Source organism: Brassica oleracea, chromosome C9 (genome assembly GCF_000695525.1).
Source record: "Brassica oleracea var. oleracea cultivar TO1000 chromosome C9, BOL, whole genome shotgun sequence".
NCBI lineage: Eukaryota > Viridiplantae > Streptophyta > Magnoliopsida > Brassicales > Brassicaceae > Brassica > Brassica oleracea.
Genome location: NC_027756.1, coordinates 31721845 through 31722799, shown reverse-complemented (window position 1 = coordinate 31722799; position 955 = coordinate 31721845).

Sequence of the window (955 nt, the reverse complement as noted above, 5' to 3'; positions counted from 1 at the left end):
CAGCGACAAAGTGGTGATCGATGCTCTGAAGAAAACTCTCTGGTACCGGTCAAAATTTCGGCTATGGATATCCCTCAAAAAACCGAGAACGATTCAGGATGCTCTTCATAAGGCAACGGACTTCATCGTAATGGAAGAGGAGATGAAAATCCTCTCCCAGAAGTACAACCCGCAGAAGATGCCCACAAAAAAGAAAAGCTCTCAAAACGACAAGTATGTCCACCTCGAGGGAGAAGACATCCAGGGCGAGCACAACTACACTATCAATTCCGAACAAGGAAAGACCTCCGGAAACACCTGGACCAGGAACCAGTACAAGGATAACTCCTACTGCGAGTTCCACCAGACCAAAGGTCATTCCACTACGAACTGAAAAGTTCTCGACGTAAGGCTAGCCGCAAAAATCCTCGCTGGCGACCTCTCGAAGGTCACTAGCATAAAAGACCTCATCCTGGATTTTGACCGCCCTCCCAGGACTGATAAAGAGTCTCCCGAGAGGGATGCATGCGCAAACCAGTCTGGCGAGAAACGCAGAAGAAGGCAGGATGACCTTGGAGACAATAGTACCCACCGGAGGATAAAAATGAACATCGGAGAATCGCAATTCTACCGCGACTCTGTTTCATCCATCAAGGCCTACAGAAGAAAGGCGAAAACAAGTTCTAACCGGACGACTCGGTCCCCGACCGACAACGCTCCAAACGATATGATTATTTTCAAGGAGGAGGAAACCGTCGGACTCGATAAACCTCACTGCGACCCGCTGGTCATCGACTTGGTGATTCGAGACCTCGAAGTGGGAAGAATCCTCATCGACACAGGCAGCACGGTCAATGTCATTTTCCGCGACACTCTCCGGAGAATGAACATCGAACTCGGGGAAGTCGTCCCGGAACCAAAACCACTGACCAGTTTTTCGGGCACAACATCAATGACCCTCAGATCGATCAAACTC